This window comes from Dendropsophus ebraccatus, chromosome 10, assembly GCF_027789765.1.
Source record: "Dendropsophus ebraccatus isolate aDenEbr1 chromosome 10, aDenEbr1.pat, whole genome shotgun sequence".
Lineage (NCBI taxonomy): Eukaryota > Metazoa > Chordata > Amphibia > Anura > Hylidae > Dendropsophus > Dendropsophus ebraccatus.
In genome coordinates this window covers 106,013,871-106,035,219 of record NC_091463.1, presented here as the reverse complement: position 1 = coordinate 106,035,219, position 21,349 = coordinate 106,013,871, and the positions used below count along the sequence as shown (strand labels likewise).

Sequence of the window (21,349 nt, the reverse complement as noted above, 5' to 3'; positions counted from 1 at the left end):
CTGACTACATGGGGGAGATATCTGACTACATGGGGGGGAGGTATCTGACTACATGGGGGTAGGTATCTGACTACATGGGGGGGAGGTATCTGACTACATGGGGGTAGGTATCTGACTACATGGGGGAGGTATCTGACTACATGGGGGGGAGGTATCTGACTACATGAAGGAGGTATCTGACTACATGGGGGGGAGGTATCTGACTACATGGGGGTAGGTATCTGACTACATAGGGGGAGGTATCTGACTACATGGGGAGGAGGTATCTGACTACATGGGGGGAGGTATCTGACTACATGGGGGGAGGTATCTGACTACATGGGGGGAGGTATCTGACTACATGGGGGGAGGTATCTGACTACATGGGGGAGGTATCTGACTACATGGGGGGAGGTATCTGACTACATGGGGGGAGGTATCTGGCTACATGGGGGGGGAGGTATCTGGCTACATGGGGGGAGGTATCTGACTACATAGGGGGAGGTATCTGACTACATAGGGGGAGGTATCTGACTATGATGGGGGGGAGGTATCTGGCTACATGGGGGAGATATCTGACTACATGGGGGGAGATATCTGACTACATGGGGGGGAGGTATCTGGCTACATGGGGGAGGTATCTGACTACATGGGGGGAGGTATCTGACTACATGGGGGAGGTATCTGACTACATGGGGGAGGGATCTGACTACATGGGGAGGAGGTATCTGGCTACATGGGGAGGAGGTATCTGACTACATAGGAGGAGGTATCTGACTACATAGGGGGAGATATCTGACTACATGGGGGGAGGTATCTGGCTACATGGGGGAGATATCTGACTACATAGGGGGAGGTATCTGGCTACATGGGGGAGGTATCTGACTACATAGGGGGAGGTATCTGGCTACATGGGGGGAGGTATCTGACTACATAGGGGGAGGTATCTGGCTACATGGGGGAGATATCTGACTACATAGGGGGAGGTATCTGGCTACATGGTGGAGGTATCTGACTACATGGGGGGGAAGTATCTGACTACATAGGGGGAGGTATCTGACTACATAGGGGGAGGTATCTGACTACATAGGGGGAGGTATCTGACTACATAGGGGGAGGTATCTGACTACATAGGGGGAGGTATCTGACTACATAGGGGGAGGTATCTGACTACATAGGGGGAGGTATCTGACTACATGGGGAGGAGGTATCTGACTACATGGGGGAGGTATCTGGCTACATAGGGGAGGTATCTGACTACATAGGGGGAGGTATCTGACTACATGGGGGAGGTATCTGGCTACATAGGGGAGGTATCTGACTACATGGGGGAGGTATCTGACTACATAGGGGGAGGTATCTGACTACATGAGGGTAGGTATCTGACTACATGGGGGAGGTATCTGGCTACATGGGGGAGGTATCTGGCTACATGGGGGAGGTATCTGACTATGATGGGGGGGAGGTATCTGACTACATAGGGGGAGGTATCTGACTACATGGGGGGAGGTATCTGACTACATGGAGGAGGTATCTGGCTACATGGGGGAGGTATCTGACTACATGGGGGAGGTATCTGGCTACATGGGGGGAGGTATCTGACTACATGGGGGAGGTATCTGGCTACATGGGGGGAGGTATCTGGCTACCTGGGGGAGGTATCTGGCTACATAGGGGGAGGTATCTGACTACATGGGGGGGAGGTATCTGACTACATGGAGGAGGTATCTGGCTACATGGGGGAGGTATCTGGCTACATGGGGGAGGTATCTGACTACATGGGGAGGTATCTGGCTACATGGGGGAGGTATCTGGCTACATGGGGGGAGGTATCTGACTACATGGGGGGAGGTATCTGACTACATGGGGGGGAGGTATCTGACTACATGGGGGGGAGGTATCTGACTACATGGGGGAGGTATCTGGCTACATGGGGGGGAGGTATCTGACTACATGGAGGAGGTATCTGGCTACATGGGGGGAGGTATCTGACTACATGGGGGAGGTATCTGGCTACATGGGGGAGGTATCTGACTACATGGGGGGGAAGTATCTGACTACATGGGGAGGTATCTGGCTACATGGGGGGGAGGTATCTGACTACATAGGGGGAGGTATCTGACTACATGGAGGAGGTATCTGGCTACATGGGGGGAGGTATCTGACTACATGGGGGAGGTATCTGGCTACATGGGGGAGGTATCTGACTACATGGGGGAGGTATCTGACTACATGGGGGGGTATCTGACTACATGGGGGAGGTATCTGGCTACATGGGGGAGGTATCTGACTACATGGGGGGGTATCTGACTACATGGGGGAGGTATCTGGCTACATAGGGGGAGGTATCTGACTACATGGGGGGTATCTGACTACATGGGGGAGATATCTGACTACATGGGGGGAGGTATCTGGCTACATAGGGGGAGGTATCTGACTACATGGGGGAGATATCTGACTACATAGGGGGAGGTATCTGGCTACATGGGGGAGGTATCTGACTACATAGGGGGAGGTATCTGACTACATAGGGGGAGGAATCTGACTACATAGGGGGAGGTATCTGACTACATAGGGGGAGGTATCTGACTACATAGGGGGAGGTATCTGACTACATGGGGGAGGTATCTGGCTACATAGGGGGAGGTATCTGACTACATGGGGGAGGTATCTGACTATATAGGGGGAGGTATCTGACTACATGGGGGTAGGTATCTGACTACATGGGGGAGGTATCTGGCTACATGGGGGAGGTATCTGGCTACATGGGGGAGGTATCTGGCTACATGGGGGAGGTATCTGACTATGATGGGGGGGAGGTATCTGACTACATAGGGGGAGGTATCTGACTACATGGGGGGAGGTATCTGACTACATGGAGGAGGTATCTGGCTACATGGGGGAGGTATCTGACTACATGGGGGGAGGTATCTGACTACATGGGGGGAGGTATCTGACTACATGGGGGAGGTATCTGACTACATGAGGGAGGTAAATGGCTACATGGGGGGAGGTATCTGACTACATGGGGGAGGTATCTGGCTACATGGGGTAGGTATCTGACTACATAGGGGGAGGTATCTGGCTACATGGGGGAGGTATCTGACTACATGGGGGAGATATCTGACTACATGGGGGAGATATCTGACTACATGGAGGAGGTATCTGGCTACATAGGGGGGAGGTATCTGACTACATGGAGGAGGTATCTGACTACATGGGGGAGGAGGTATCTGACTACATGGGGGGAGGTATCTGACTACATGGGGAGGAGGTATCTGACTACATGGGGGAGGTATCTGACTACATGGGGGAGGTATCTGACTACATGGGGGGAGGTATCTGGCTACATAGGGGGAGGTATCTGACTACATGGGGGAGGTATCTGGCTACATGGGGGAGGTATCTGACTACATGGGGGAGGTATCTGACTACATGGGGGAGGTATCTGACTATGATGGGGGGGATGTATCTGACTACATGGGGGGAGGTATCTGGCTATGATGGGGGGGGGGTATCTGACTACATGGGGGGGTATCTGACTACATGGGGGGGTATCTGACTACATGGGGGGAGGTACCTGACTACATGGGGGAGGTATCTGACTACATAGGGGGAGGTATCTGACTACATAGGGGGAGGTATCTGACTACATAGGGGGAGGTATCTGACTACATAGGGGGAGGTATCTGACTACATAGGGGGAGGTATCTGACTACATAGGGGGAGGTATCTGACTACATGGGGGAGGTATCTGGCTACATAGGGGAGGTATCTGACTACATAGGGGGAGGTATCTGACTACATGGGGGAGGTATCTGACTATATAGGGGGAGGTATCTGACTACATGGGGGAGGTATCTGGCTACATGGGGGAGGTATCTGGCTACATGGGGGAGGTATCTGACTATGATGGGGGGGAGGTATCTGACTACATAGGGGGAGGTATCTGACTACATGGGGGGAGGTATCTGACTACATGGAGGAGGTATCTGGCTACATGGGGGAGGTATCTGACTACATGGGGGAGGTATCTGACTACATGGGGGGAGGTATCTGACTACATGGGGGGAGGTATCTGACTACATGGGGGAGGTATCTGACTACATGGGGGAGGTATCTGGCTACATGGGGGGAGGTATCTGACTACATAGGGGGAGGTATCTGGCTACATGGGGGGAGGTATCTGGCTACATGGGGGAGGTATCTGGCTACATAGGGGGAGGTATCTGACTACATGGGGGGGAGGTATCTGACTACATGGAGGAGGTATCTGGCTACATGGGGGGAGGTATCTGGCTACATGGGGGGAGGTATCTGACTACATGGGGGGGAGGTATCTGACTACATGGGGGAGGTATCTGACTACATGGGGGGAGGTATCTGACTACATGGGGGAGGTATCTGGCTACATGGGGGGGAGGTATCTGGCTACATGGGGGAGGTATCTGGCTACATGGGGGGAGGTATCTGGCTACATGGGGGGAGGTATCTGACTACATGGGGGAGATATCTGACTACATGGGGGAGATATCTGACTACATGGGGGAGGTATCTGACTACATGGGGGGAGGTATCTGGCTACATGGGGGGAGGTATCTGACTACATGGGGGGAGGTATCTGGCTACATGGGGGGAGGTATCTGGCTACATGGGGGGGAGGTATCTGACTACATGGGGGAGGTATCTGGCTACATGGGGTAGGTATCTGGCTACATGGGGTAGGTATCTGACTACATAGGGGGAGGTATCTGGCTACATGGGGGAGATATCTGACTACATGGAGGAGGTATCTGGCTACATGGGGGAGGTATCTGACTACATGGGGGAGGTATCTGACTACATGGGGGGGAGGTATCTGACTACATGGAGGAGGTATCTGGCTACATGGGGGGAGGTATCTGGCTACATGGGGGAGGTATCTGACTACATGGGGGGGAGGTATCTGACTACATGGGGGAGGTATCTGACTACATGGGGGGAGGTATCTGACTACATGGGGGAGGTATCTGGCTACATGGGGGGGAGGTATCTGGCTACATGGGGGAGTTATCTGGCTACATAGGGGGAGGTATCTGACTACATGGGGGGGAGGTATCTGACTACATGGAGGAGGTATCTGGCTACATGGGGGGAGGTATCTGGCTACATGGGGGGAGGTATCTGACTACATGGGGGAGATATCTGACTACATGGAGGAGGTATCTGGCTACATGGGGGGAGGTATCTGGCTACATGGGGGGGAGGTATCTGACTACATGGGGGAGGTATCTGGCTACATGGGGTAGGTATCTGACTACATAGGGGGAGGTATCTGGCTACATGGGGGAGATATCTGACTACATGGGGGAGATATCTGACTACATGGAGGAGGTATCTGGCTACATAGGGGGGAGGTATCTGACTACATGGAGGAGGTATCTGACTACATGGGGGAGGAGGTATCTGACTACATGGGGGGAGGTATCTGACTACATGGGGAGGAGGTATCTGACTACATGGGGGAGGTATCTGACTACATGGGGGAGGTATCTGACTACATGGGGGGAGGTATCTGGCTACATAGGGGGAGGTATCTGACTACATGGGGGAGGTATCTGGCTACATGGGGGAGGTATCTGACTACATGGGGGGGAGGTATCTGACTACATGGGGAGAGGTATCTGACTATGATGGGGGGGGGTATCTGACTACATGGGGGGAGGTATCTGGCTATGATGGGGGGGGTATCTGACTACATGGGGGGGTATCTGACTACATGGGGGGGTATCTGACTACATGGGGGGAGGTACCTGACTACATGGGGGAGGTATCTGACTACATAGGGGGAGGTATCTGACTACATGGGGGGAGGTATCTGACTACATGGGGGAGGTATCTGACTACATGGGGGAGGTATCTGACTACATGGGGGGGAGGTATCTGACTACATGGGGAGAGGTATCTGACTACATGGGGGAGGTATCTGACTACATGGGGGGAGGTATCTGACTACATGGGGGGAGGTATCTGACTACATAGGGGGAGGTATCTGACTACATGGGGGAGGTATCTGACTACATGGGGGTAGGTATCTGACTACATGGGGAGGTATCTGACTGATGGGGGGAGGTATCTGACTACATGGGGGAGGTATCTGACTACATGGGGGAGGTATCTGACTACATGGGGGGGAGGTATCTGACTACATGGGGGAGGTATCTGACTACATGGGGGGAGGTATCTGACTACATGGGGGGAGGTATCTGGCTCCAGGGTGACATATCCATCTCTGTGGGATATATCCCAACTGCTTCTCTGGCACCCGGTTTACTGACAGCCTGCTCAGCCAATCAGTGCACAGTCCCACCGTAGCCACTGATTGGATGAGCGGGCTGTCAGTGAGCTGGGAGCCAGAGAAGCAGGTGGGAGTACAGGGAGGTAAGTATGATCTGTTAAGGGCCGGCAGCAAATTAGGTAAATAGGCAGCGGCTACATTCTCGCAGCAGATTGAAAATCCTCTGTGAGAATGCAGAGCCATAGGCCATAACAGTACAGTGGATTTTGCTGTGAAACGTACATGTAAATCTACCCTGGGCAATGTTATTAATGGATGGCATCGTTGGGGGTACTCGGCTGGAGCATGGGGGTACTTGGCCTGAAAAGGTGGAGAAACACTGCATTAGGCGATGCCGTCACTGACCCACCACTAGATACAAGAGGTTCCTCACAATGATGGGACTGAAAGAATGTGACGCAATTTAGTAGATCAGAGCTTCTCCACTCCAGGCCTCAGGCCGCACCCACAGCTCATGGTTTGAGGATTTCCTTAGTATTGGACAGGTGATATAATTATACTCAGTCCATCAGGTACTATCACAGGTGATATAATTATACTCAGTCCATCAGGTATTATCACAGGTGATATAATCATACTCAGTCCATCAGGTATTAGCACAGGTGATATAATTATACTCAGTCCATCAGGTATTAGCACAGGTGATATAATTATACTCAGTCCATCAGGTACTATCACAGGTGATATAATTATACTCTGTACATCAGGTATTAGCACAGGTGATATAATTATACTCAGTCCATCAGGTACTATCACAGGTGATATAATTATACTCAGTCCATCAGGTACTATCACAGGTGATATAATTATACTCTGTCCATCAGGTATTAGCACAGGTGATATATTTATACTCAGTCCATCAGGTATTAGCACAGGTGATATAATTATACTCAGTCCATCAGGTATTAGCACAGGTGATATAATTATACTCAGTCCATCAGGTATTAGCACAGGTGATAGAATTATACTCAGTCCATCAGGTACTATCACAGGTGATATAATTATACTCTGTACATCAGGTATTATCACAGGTGATATAATTATACTCTGTACATCAGGTATTAGCACAGGTGATATAATCATACTCTGTACATCAGGTAGTATCACAGGTGATATAATTATACTCTGTACAGCAGGTATTAGCACAGGTGATATAATTATACTCCGTACATCAGGTATTAGCACAGGTGATAGAATTATACTCAGTCCATCAGGTATTAGCACAGGTGATATAATTATACTCAGTCCATCAGGTAGTATCACAGGTGATATAATTATACTCTGTACAGCAGGTATTATCACAGGTGATATAATTATACTCAGTCCATCAGGTACTATCACAGGTGATATAATTATACTCTGTACATCAGGTATTAGCACAGGTGATATAATTATACTCAGTCCATCAGGTATTAGCACAGGTGATATAATCATACTCTGTACATCAGGTATTAGCACAGGTGATAGAATTATACTCAGTCCATCAGGTATTAGCACAGGTGATAGAATTATACTCAGTCCATCAGGTATTAGCACAGGTGATATAATCATACTCTGTACATCAGGTATTATCACAGGTGATATAATTATACTCTGTACAGCAGGTACTATCACAGGTGATATAATTATATTCAGTCCATCAGGTATTAGCACAGGTGATATAATCATACTCTGTACATCAGGTATTAGCACAGGTGATATAATTATACTCAGTCCATCAGGTATTAGCACAGGTGATATAATTATACTCTGTACATCAGGTATTATCACAGGTGATATAATTATACTCTGTACATCAGGTATTAGCACAGGTGATATAATTATACTCTGTACATCAGGTATTAGCACAGGTGATATAATTATACTCTGTACATGAGGTATTAGCACAGGTGATATAATTATACTCTGTACATCAGGTATTAGCACAGGTGATATAATTATACTCTGTACATCAGGTATTAGCACAGGTGATATAATTATACTCTGTACATCAGGTATTAGCACAGGTGATATAATTATACTCTGTACATCAGGTATTAGCACAGGTGATATAATTATACTCAGTCCATCAGGTACTATCACACGTGATATAATTATACTCTGTACATCAGGTATTAGCACAGGTGATATAATTATACTCAGTCCATCAGGTACTATCACAGGTGATATAATTATACTCTGTACAGCCGGTATTAGCACAGGTGATATAATTATACTCAGTCCATCAGGTATTAGCACAGGTGATAGAATTATACTCAGTCCATCAGGTATTAGCACAGGTGATATAATTATACTCAGTCCATCAGGTACTATCACAGGTGATATAATTATACTCTGTACATCAGGTATTAGCACAGGTGATATAATTATACTCAGTCCATCAGGTACTATCACAGGTGATATAATTATATTCAGTCCATCAGGTATTAGCACAGGTGATATAATCATACTCTGTACATCAGGTATTAGCACAGGTGATATAATTATACTCAGTCCATCAGGTATTAGCACAGGTGATATAATTATACTCTGTACAGCCGGTATTAGCACAGGTGATATAATTATACTCTGTACATCCGGTATTAGCACAGGTGATATAATCATACTCTGTACAGCAGGTATTAGAACAGGTGATATAATCATACTCTGTACATCAGGTATTAGAACAGGTGATATAATTATACTCTGTACAGCAGGTATTAGCACAGGTGATATAATTATACTCTGTACAGCAGGTATTAGCACAGGTGATATAATTATACTCTGTACATCAGGTATTAGCACAGGTGATATAATTATACTCTGTACATCAGGTATTAGCACAGGTGATATAATTATACTCTGTACATCAGGTATTAGCACAGGTGATATAATTATACTCTGTACATCAGGTATTAGCACAGGTGATATAATTATACTCTGTACATCAGGTATTAGCACAGGTGATATAATTATACTCAGTCCATCAGGTACTATCACACGTGATATAATTATACTCTGTACATCCGGTATTAGCACAGGTGATATAATCATACTCTGTACATCAGGTACTATCACAGGTGTATGGGATATCCTCAAACCATGACAGGTATTATATCACAGGCTTAGCATGTGAGAGGTAGCGGGATCGATGCCCGCATTCTCCAAGAACTTTGACTTTTACCAAATAAGAATAATAAAAAGTATAAAACATTAGATTGCTAGAGAAGACAATATTGTTTTGTTAACCTTATAAAAGCCACATGTTATAGCAGAGATAAAGTGGCACTCAGCTCTCCTTCAGTACAGTAGTCAGGTGTTCAGGTAAGAGCAGGCATAAATCAGACCTGCAGAAATAGAAAACAAAGAACATAAAACTATAGGCAAAGCCTTAACAATGACCTGATTAGAACACAGCAGTATAACTACCTTAGCATGGTCGCTGCTGCATCAGTTTCTGCTGTCGCAGGTATTAGCACAGGTGTCCTTTGTATGGGATATCCTCAAACCACGAGCTGTTGGTGCGGCCTGAGGACTGGAATTGAGAAGCACTGAAGTAGAGACAAGTGTAGCGGCTCAAAAGCCATCAACTCCACACGCTTCACTTCATCAATGATGATGTCCAAGAATAACAGGGAGTCCTCTGAATCCAGAGTGAGGAAGGCATCTGACTTCACATGAGAAGATTGAGCCTCTTCATGGTCAAAGTTTTTCTTAAAGGGGTTATCCAGCGCTACAAAAACATGGCCACTTTTACCCCACTCTTGTCTCCAGGTCAGGTGCGGTTTGCAGTTAAGTTCTATTTACTTCAATGGAACTGAATTTCAAACCCCAACCAGTCTGCAGACAAGAGTGGGGTAAAAGTGGCCATGTTTTTTGTAGCACTGGAGAGCCCCTTTAAGGTGACGCTGTTTACTTTTATCCTTTCATCTAAGCCATGAGACTGGATGCAGTGTATTTACCCTCAGTGTCTGTGAGGAGAATCAAACCCACAATCCCCCTCACATCCTGTGTACACAAAGCACAGACACTGAGGACAAATCCTCTGCAACCAATCACACCGCCTACACCAAGGGGAAAACTACACCGCCTCAACCTAAGAAAAGATTCGACCATGAAGGGACTCGAACCCTCAATCTTCTGATCCGAAGTCAGACGCCTTATCCATTAGGCCACACGGTCACATGACTGTTTCACACACAGCACAGGTCACACAATCTTGTTTTATACAAATAAAAATATTTTAAGAAGAAAAATTATTGGACGGTGTGGAGGGATGAACGCCATAAACTGAGGATGGGAGAGCCGGACTAAGCCCCCCGGGGTCTCTGCTTCACTGACTGTGCTGTGTTGAGGGGTCCTGACAAACTTGCCTATGGCTGCATCCATGTTTTCCAGGACTCCCTGGGCGGCTTCCAACTTCTTCAGCTTTCGGGAGTTCAGTTTAGAGAACAGTTTGGCAAGTTTGCTCAACATGGCTGCTGAATCCTAACCACTAGGCCACCGGCGCACAAGGGGATGAAGGCACGCCCGGCGCACAAGGGGATGAAGGCACGCCCGGCGCACAAGGGGATGAAGGCACGCCCGGCGCACAAGGGGATGAAGGCACGCCCACCGCACAAGGGGATGAAGGCACGCCCGGCGCACAAGGGGATGAAGGCACGCCCGGCGCACAAGGGGATGAAGGCACGCCCGGCGCACAAGGGGATGAAGGCACGCCCGGCGCACAAGGGGATGAAGGCACGCCCGGCGCACAAGGGGATGAAGGCACGCCCGGCGCACAAGGGGATGAAGGCACGCCCGGCGCACAAGGGGATGAAGGCACGCTCGGCGCACAAGGGGATGAAGGCACGCTCAGAGCACAAGGGGATGAAGGCACGCCCGGCGCACAAGGAGATGAAGGCACGCCCGGCGCACAAGGGGATGAAGGCACGCCCGGCGCACAAGGGGATGAAGGCTACGCTCGGCCACAAGGGGATGAAGGCACGCTCAGAGCACAAGGGATGAAGGCACGCCGCGCGCACAAGGGGATGAAGGCACGCCCGTGCGCATAAGGGGATGAAGGCACGACCGGCGCACAAGGGGATGAAGGCACGCCCGGCGCACAAGGGGATGAAGGCACGCTCGGCGCACAAGGGGATGAAGGCACGCCCGGCGCACAAGGGGATGAAGGCACGCCCGGCGCACAAGGGGATGAAGGCACGACCGGCGCACAAGGGGATGAAGGCACGCTCGGCGCACAAGGGGATGAAGGCACGCCCGGCGCACAAGGGGATGAAGGCCACGCTCGGCGCACAAGGGATGAAGGCACGAACCGGCGCACAAGGGGATGAAGGCACGCCCGGCGCACAAGGGGATGAAGGCACGACCGGCGCACAAGGGGATGAAGGCACGCCCGGCGCACAAGGGGATGAAGGCACGCCCGGCGCACAAGGGGATGAAGGCACGCCCGGCGCACAAGGGGATGAAGGCACGCCCGCCGCACAAGGGGATGAAGGCACGCCCGGCGCACAAGGGGATGAAGGCACGCCCGGCGCACAAGGGGATGAAGGCACGCCCGGCGCACAAGGGGATGAAGGCACGCCCGGCGCACAAGGGGATGAAGGCACGCTCGGCGCACAAGGGGATGAAGGCACGCTCGGCGCACAAGGGGATGAAGGCACGCCTGGCGCACAAGGGTATGAAGGCACGCCCGGCGCACAAGGGGATGAAGGCACGCTCGGCGCACAAGGGGATGAAGGCACGCTCAGCGCACAAGGGGATGAAGGCACGACCGGCGCACAAGGGGATGAAGGCACGCTCACGAGACCTTGCTATCTTTTATTAAACAAAAAAAGTTCTGCAAAATGGTGATACAATCCTACAGCAACTCCATCTATATCCATCTGTTACTTCCCCCTGCAGCAACTATATCTATACCCGTAAGTTATTCCCCCCTGCAGCAGCCCGAGACCCCCTCACACACACACACAAAAGAGCCCAAGACACCCCCCCCCCCCCCCCGACACACACACACAGGAGCCAGAGACCCCTCACACACACACAGGAGCCCGAGACCCCTCACACACAGGAGCCCGAGACCCCTCACACACAGGAGCCCGAGACCCCTCACACACACACAGGAGCCAGAGACCCCTCACACACACACACACAGGAGCCAGAGACCCCTCACACACACACACACAGGAGCCAGAGACCCCTCACACACACACAAAAACACACACACACACAGGAGCCAGAGACCCCTCACAAACACACAGGAGCCAGAGACCCCTCAAACACACACACACACACACACAGGAGCCAGAGACCCCTCACACACACACAGGAGCCAGAGACCCCTCACACACACACAGGAGCCCGAGACCCCTCTCACACACACACACACACACACACACACACAGGAGCCAGAGACCCCTCACACACACACACACAAACACACACACACAGGAGCCTGAGACCCCTCACAGTCACACACACGCACAGGAGCCAGAGACCCCTCACACACACACAGACAAACACACACACACAGGAGCCAGAGACCCCTCACACACACACAAACACACACACACAGGAGCCAGAGACCCCTCACACACACACACACACAGGAGCCAGAGACCCCTCACACACACACAGGAGCCAGAGACCCCTCACACACACACAGACAAACACACACACACAGGAGCCAGAGACCCCTCACACACACACAAACACACACACACAGGAGCCAGAGACCCCTCACACACACACACACACACAGGAGCCAGAGACCCCTCACACACACACAGGAGCCAGAGACCCCTCACACACACACACACACACAGGAGCCCGAGACCCCTCACACTCACACACAGGAGCCCGAGACCCCTCACTCACACACACAGAAGCCCGAGACCCCTCACACACACACAGGAGCCCGAGACCCCTCACACACACACACAGAAGCCCGAGACCCCTCACACACACACAGGAGCCAGAGACCCCTCACACACACACAGGAGCCAGAGACCCCTCACACACACACACACACACACACACACACAGGAGCCCGAGACCCCTCACACACACACACACACACACACACACAGGAGCCCGAGACCCCTCACACACACACACACAGGAGCCAGAGACCCCTCACACACACACACACAGGAGCCAGAGACCCCTCACACACACACACACACAGGAGCCAGAGACCCCTCACACACACACAGGAGCCAGAGACCCCTCACACACACACACACACACACACACGGGAGCCAGAGACCCCTCACACACACACACACACAGGAGCCCGAGACCCCTCACACACACACAGAAGCCCGAGACCCCTCACACACACACAGGAGCCAGAGACCCCTCACACACACACACACACAGGAGCCTGAGACCCCTCACACACACAGAAGCCCGAGACCCTTCACACACAGCAGCCCGAGACCCCTCTCACACACACACACAGGAGCCTGAGACCCCTCACACACACACAGGAGCCCGAGACCCCTCACACACACACACAGCAGCCCGAGACCCCTCTCACACACAGGAGCCCGAGACCCCTCACACACACACAGGAGCCCGAGACCCCTCACACTCACACAGGAGCCCGAGACCCCCCCCCCCACAAACACACAGGAGCCCGAGACCCCTCACACACACACAGGAGCCCGAGACCCCTCACACACACACACACACACAGGAGCCCGAGACCCCTCACACACACACAGGAGCCCGAGACCCCTCACACACACAGGAGCCACGAGACCCCTCACACACACAGGAGCCACGAGACCCCTCACACACACACAGGAGCCAGAGACCCCTCACACTCACACACACACACACACACAGGAGCCCGAGACCCCTCACACACACACAGGAGCCCGAGACCCCTCACACACACACAAGCCCGAGACCCCTCACACACACACAAGCCCGAGACCCCTCACACACACACAGGAGCCCGAGACCCCTCACACACACACAGGAGCCCGAGACCCCTCACACGCACAGGAGCCCGAGACCCCTCACACACACACACAAGAGCCCGAGACCCCTCACACACAGAGGAGCCCGAGACCCCTCACACACACACAGGAGCCCGAGACCCCTCACACACACACAGGAGCCACGAGACCCCTCACACACACACAGGAGCCACGAGACCCCTCACACACACACAGGAGCCACGAGACCCCTCACACACACACACAGGAGCCCGAGACCCCTCACACACAGGAGCCCGAGACCCCTCTCACACAGGAGCCCGAGACCCCTCACACACAGGAGCCCGAGACCCCTCTCACACAGGAGCCCGAGACCCCTCACACACACACACACACACACACACACAGGAGCCAGAGGCCCCTCACACACACACACAGGAGCCCGAGACCCCTCACACACACACACACAGGAGCCCGAGACCCCTCACACACACACACACACACACACAGGAGCCAGAGACCCCTCACACACACACACACAGGAGCCAGAGACCCCTCACACACACACAGGAGCCAGAGACCCCTCACACACACACACACACACAGAAGCCCGAGACCCCTCACACACACACAGGAGCCCGAGACCCCTCACACACAGGAGCCCAAGACCCCTCTCACACAGGAGCCCGAGACCCCTCTCACACACACACAGGAGCCCGAGACCCCTCACACACACAGGAGCCCAAGACCCCTCTCACACAGGAGCCCGAGACCCCTCACACACACAGGAGCCAGAGACCCCTCACACACACACACACACACAGGAGCCAGAGACCCCTCACACACACACAGAAGCGCGAGACCCCTCACACACACACAGGAGCCCGAGACCCCTCACACACAGGAGCCCGAGACCCCTCTCACACAGGAGCCCGAGACCCCTCTCACACAGGAGCCCGAGACCCCTCACACACAGGAGCCCGAGACCCCTCTCACACAGGAGCCCGAAACCCCTCACACACACACACACACACACAGGAGCCAGAGACCCCTCACACACACACACACACAGGAGCCCGAGACCCCTCACACACTCACAGGAGCCCGAGACCCCTCACACACACACAGTAGCCCGAGACCCCTCACACACACAGGAGCCCGAGACCCCTCACACACACACACAGGAGCCCGAGACCCCTCACACACACACACAGGAGCCCGAGACCCCTCACACACAGGAGCCCGAGACCCCTCACACACACACACAGGAGCCCGAGACCCCTCACACACACACACACAGGAGCCAGAGACCCCTCACACACACACACACAGGAGCCACGAGACCCCTCACACACAGGAGCCAGAGACCCCTCACACACAGGAGCCCGAGACCCCTCTCACACAGGAGCCCGAGACCCCTCACACACACACACACACACACACACAGGAGCCAGAGACCCCTCACACACAGGAGCCCGAGACCCCTCACACACACACACACAGGAGCCAGAGACCCCTCACACACACACAGGAGCCAGAGACCCCTCACACACAGGAGCCCGAGACCCCTCTCACACAGGAGCCAGAGACCCCTCACACACACACAGGAGCCAGAGACCCCTCACACACAGGAGCCCGAGACCCCTCTCACACAGGAGCCCGAGACCCCTCTCACACACACACAGGAGCCCGAGACCCCTCACACACACACACAGAAGCCCGAGACCCCTCACACACACACAGGAGCCAGAGACCCCTCACACACACACACACACACACACACAGGAGCCAGAGACCCCTCACACACACACACAGGAGCCAGAGACCCCTCACACACACACACACACAGGAGCCCGAGACCCCTCACACACACACACACACAGGAGCCAGAGACCCCTCACACACACGCACACACAGGAGCCAGAGACCCCTCACACACACACACACAGGAGCCAGAGACCCCTCACACACACACACACAGGAGCCCGAGACCCCTCACACACACACAGGAGCCCGAGACCCCTCACACACACACACAGGAGCCAGAGACCCCTCACACACACACACACAGGAGCCACGAGACCCCTCACACACACACACACAGGAGCCTGAGACCCCTCACACACACACACAGGAGCCTGAGACCCCTCACACACACACACAGGAGCCTGAGACCCCTCACACACACAGAAGCCCGAGACCCTTCACACACACACACACAGGAGCCAGAGACCCCTCACACACACACACAGGAGCCTGAGACCCCTCACACACACAGCAGCCCGAGACCCCTCACACACACACAGGAGCCCGAGACCCCTCACACACACACACAGGAGCCCGAGACCCCTCACACACACACACAGGAGCCCGAGACCCCTCACACACACACAGGAGCCCGAGACCCCTCACACACACACACAGGAGCCCGAGACCCCTCACACACACACAGGAGCCCGAGACCCCTCACACACACACACACAGGAGCCCGAGACCCCTCACACACACACAGGAGCCCGAGACCCCTCACACACACACACAGGAGCCACGAGACCCCTCACACACACACAGGAGCCACGAGACCCCTCACACACACACAGGAGCCAGAGACCCCTCACACTCACACACACACACAGGAGCCCGAGACCCCTCACACACACACGAGCCCGAGACCCCTCACACACACACACACAGGAGCCCGAGACCCCTCACACACACACGAGCCCGAGACCCCTCACACACACACACAGGAGCCCGAGACCCCTCACACACAGGAGCCCGAGACCCCTCACACGCACACAGGAGCCCGAGACCCCTCACACACACACACACACACACACACAGGAGCCAGAGACCCCTCACACACACACACACACACACACACACAGGAGCCAGAGACCCCTCACACACACACACACACACACAGGAGCCACGAGACCCCTCACACACACACACAGGAGCCCGAGACCCCTCACACACACACACAGGAGCCCGAGACCCGTCACACACACAGGAGCCCGAGACCCCTCACACACACACACACACACACACAGGAGCCAGAGACCCCTCACACACAGGAGCCCGAGACCCCTCACACTCACACACACGCACAGGAGCAAGAGACCCCTCACACACACACACACAGGAGCCAGAGACCCCTCACACTCACACACACGCACAGGAGCAAGAGACCCCTCACACACACACACACACACACAGGAGCCCGAGACCCCTCACACACACAGAAGCCCGAGACCCCTCACACACACACAGGAGCCAGAGACCCCTCACACACACACAGGAGCCAGAGACCCCTCTCACACAGCAGCCCGAGACCCCTCACACACACAGGAGCCAGAGACCCCTCACACACACACAGGAGCCAGAGACCCCTCACACACACACAGGAGCCAGAGACCCCTCACACACACAGAAGCCCGAGACCCCTCACACACACACAGGAGCCCGAGACCCCTCACACACACACAGGAGCCAGAGACCCCTCACACACAGCAGCCCGAGACCCCTCACACACACACACACAGGAGCCAGAGACCCCTCACACACACACAGGAGCCCGAGACCCCTCACACACACACACACAGGAGCCAGAGACCCCTCACAAACACACAGGAGCCAGAGACCCCTCACACACACACACACAGGAGCCAGAGACCCCTCACACACACACAAAAACACACACACACACACAGGAGCCAGAGACCCCTCAAACACACACACACACAGGAGCCAGAGACCCCTAACACACACACAGGAGCCCGAGACCCCCTCAAACACACACACACACACACACACAGGAGCCAGAGACCCCTCACACACACACACACACAAACACACACACACAGGAGCCTGAGACCCCTCACACACACACACACACACACACAGGAGCCAGAGACCCCTCACACACACACACAGGAGCCAGAGACCCCTCACACACACACAGGAGCCAGAGACCCCTCACACACACACACACACACACACAGGAGCCAGAGACCCCTCACACTCACACACACGCACAGGAGCAAGAGACCCCTCACACACACACACACACACAGGAGCCCGAGACCCCTCACACACACAGAAGCCCGAGACCCCTCACACACACACAGGAGCCAGAGACCCCTCACACACACACAGGAGCCAGAGACCCCTCACACACACACACACAGGAGCCCGAGACCCCTCACACACACACACACACACACACAGGAGCCAGAGACCCCTCACACACACACAGGAGCCCGAGACCCCTCACACACACACACACACACACACACACACACACACACAGGAGCCAGAGACCCCTCACACACACACACACACACAGGAGCCACGAGACCCCTCACACACACACAGGAGCCAGAGACCCCTCACACACACACACAGGAGCCCGAGACCCCTCACACACACACAGGAGCCACGAGACCCCTCACACACACACACGAGCCCGAGACCCCTCACACACACAGGAGCCCGAGACCCCTCACACACACACACAGGAGCCCAAGACCCCTCACACACAGGAGCCCGAGACCCCTCACACACAGGAGCCCGAGACTCCTCTCACACAGGAGCCCGAGACCCCTCACACACACACACACACAGGAGCCAGAGACCCCTCACACACACACACAGGAGCCCGAGACCCCTCACACACACACACACACACACACAGAAGCCCGAGACCCCTCACACACACACAGGAGCCCGAGACCCCTCACACACAGGAGCCCGAGACCCCTCTCACACATACACACACACAGAGCCAGAGACCCCTCACACACACACACACACACAGAAGCCCGAGACCCCTCACACACACACAGGAGCCAGAGACCCCTCACACACACACACACACACAGAAGCCCGAGACCCCTCACACACACACAGGAGCCCGAGACCCCTCACACACAGGAGCCCGAGACCCCTCTCACACAGGAGCCCGAGACCCCTCTCACACACACACAGGAGCCCGAGACCCCTCACACACACACACAGAAGCCCGAGACCCCTCACACACACAGGAGCCAGAGACCCCTCACACACACACACAGGAGCCAGAGACCCCTCACACACACACACACACACACAGGAGCCAGAGACCCCTCACACACACACACAGGAGCCAGAGACCCCTCACACACACACAGGAGCCAGAGACCCCTCACACACACACACACACACACACACACACACAGGAGCCAGAGACCCCTCACACACACACACAGGAGCCCGAGACCCCTCACACACAGGAGCCCGAGACCCCTCACACTCACATACAGGAGCCCGAGACCCCTCACACACACACAGGAGCCAGAGACCCCTCACACACACACAGGAGCCCGAGACCCCTCACACACACACACACACAGGAGCCAGAGACCCCTCACACACACACACAGGAGCCAGAGACCCCTCACACACACTCACACAGGAGCCCGAGACCCCTCACACACACACAGGAGCCAGAGACCCCTCACACACACACAGGAGCCAGAGACCCCTCACACACACACACACAGGAGCCAGAGACCCCTCACACACACACACACAGGAGCCAGAGACCCCTCACACACACACAGGAGCCCGAGACCCCTCACACACACACACACACACACACAGGAGCCCGAGACCCCTCACACACACACAGGAGCCCGAGACCCCTCACACACACACACAGGAGCCTGAGACCCCTCACACACACACACAGGAGCCAGAGACCCCTCACACACACACACAGGAGCCTGAGACCCCTCACACACACAGCAGCCCGAGACCCCTCACACACACACAGGAGCCCGAGACCCCTCTCACACACACACAGGAGCCCGAGACCCCTCACACACACACACACAGGAGCCCGAGACCCCTCACACACACACACACAGGAGCCCGAGACCCCTCACACACACACACAGGAGCCACGAGACCCCTCACACACACACAGGAGCCACGAGACCCCTCACACACACACAGGAGCCAGAGACCCCTCACACTCACACACACACACACACAGGAGCCCGAGACCCCTCACACACACACAGGAGCCCGAGACCCCTCACACACACGAGCCCGAGACCCCTCACACACACACACAGGAGCCCGAGACCCCTCACACACACACACAGGAGCCCGAGACCCCTCACACGCACACAGGAGCCCGAGACCCCTCACACACACACACACACACACAGGAGCCAGACACCCCTCACACACACACACACACACACACACAGGAGCCAGAGACCCCTCACACACACACACACACACAGGAGCCACGAGACCCCTCACACACACACACAGGAGCCCGAGACCCCTCACACACACACACACAGGAGCCAGAGACCCCTCACACACACACACACAGGAGCCCGAGACCCCTCACACACACACACAGGAGCCCGAGACCCCTCACACACACAGGAGCCCGAGACCCCTCACACACACACAGGAGCCCGAGACCCCTCACACACACACACAGGAGCCCGAGACCCCTCACACACACACAAACACACAGGAGCCACGAGACCCCTCACACACACACAGGAGCCATGAGACCCCTCACACACACACACAGGAGCCACGAGACCCCTCACACACACACACACACACACAGGAGCCACGAGACCCCTCACACACACACAGGAGCCACGAGACCCCTCACACACACACACAGGAGCCACGAGACCCCTCACACACACACACACAGGAGCCACGAGACCCCTCACACACACACACACAGGAGTCCGAGACCCCTCACACACACAGGAGCCCGAGACCCCTCACACACACACACAGGAGCCCGAGACCCCTCTCACACAGGAGCCCGAGCCCCCTCTCACACAGGAGCCCGAGACCCCTCACACACACACACAGGAGCCCGAGACCCCTCTCACACAGGAGCCCGAGACCCCTCTCACACAGGAGCCCGAAACCCCTCACACACACACACACACACACACACACGAGCCAGAGACCCCTCACACACTCACAGGAGCCCGAGACCCCTCACACACACACAGGAGCCCGAGACCCCTCACACACACACACAGGAGCCCGAGACCCCTCACACACACACACACACACA

At 54.7% G+C, this 21,349-nt stretch overlaps 1 long non-coding RNA gene and 1 other non-coding gene across 2 annotated transcripts in view; both read right to left on the bottom strand.

Annotated features, from left to right (window-relative positions):
• The window catches only part of LOC138802482 (uncharacterized), a 62,632-nt gene extending 52,609 nt beyond the window's left edge, over positions 1–10,023 (bottom strand). The window contains exons 1-2 of the long non-coding RNA XR_011364771.1: positions 9,725–10,023; positions 9,545–9,642 (exon numbers count right to left, since the gene is read on the bottom strand). This is a non-coding gene — a long non-coding RNA (uncharacterized lncRNA). The remainder of the gene's footprint in view (positions 1–9,544; positions 9,643–9,724) is intronic.
• Positions 10,024–10,404: 381 nt separating this feature from the next.
• On the bottom strand, positions 10,405–10,477 carry TRNAR-UCG (transfer RNA arginine (anticodon UCG)). Its single transcript has one exon. It is a non-coding gene; the product is annotated as a tRNA-Arg (tRNA).
• Between the last annotated feature and the right edge of the window lie 10,872 nt (positions 10,478–21,349).